Source organism: Eriocheir sinensis, chromosome 59 (genome assembly GCF_024679095.1).
Source record: "Eriocheir sinensis breed Jianghai 21 chromosome 59, ASM2467909v1, whole genome shotgun sequence".
NCBI classification, from domain to species: domain Eukaryota; kingdom Metazoa; phylum Arthropoda; class Malacostraca; order Decapoda; family Varunidae; genus Eriocheir; species Eriocheir sinensis.
Window position 1 is genome coordinate 8,007,116 of NC_066567.1, and position 369 is coordinate 8,007,484.

The following is a 369-nucleotide window of genomic DNA, read 5'->3' on the forward strand; positions in this document are numbered from 1 at the left end:
GAAGAGGAAGGAAAAATGAGAACAGGGGAAGAAGAAAACTAATAAAAAGGGAGGAGGAGGAGGAGGAGGGAGGGGGGAGGAAGAACAATGAGTGAGGGAGGGAAATAAAAATAAGAAGAAAAAAGGGAGGGAAGGGAGAGAAAGGAGGAAGAAAGAAGAAAATGGTGTTGCTAATTTCGCTGAAGTTTATAACAATGGAGTTTATGAAGGTGGTGGCGGTGGTGGAGGTGGTGGCGGTGTTGGTGGTGGTGGTAGTGGAGGTGGTGGTCGTGGTGGTGGTGGTGGTGTTGATATAGCTTGTAGCGATGGTGGTACACTCTCTCTCTCTCTCTCTCTCTCTCTCTCTCTCTCTCTCTCTCTGACACACAC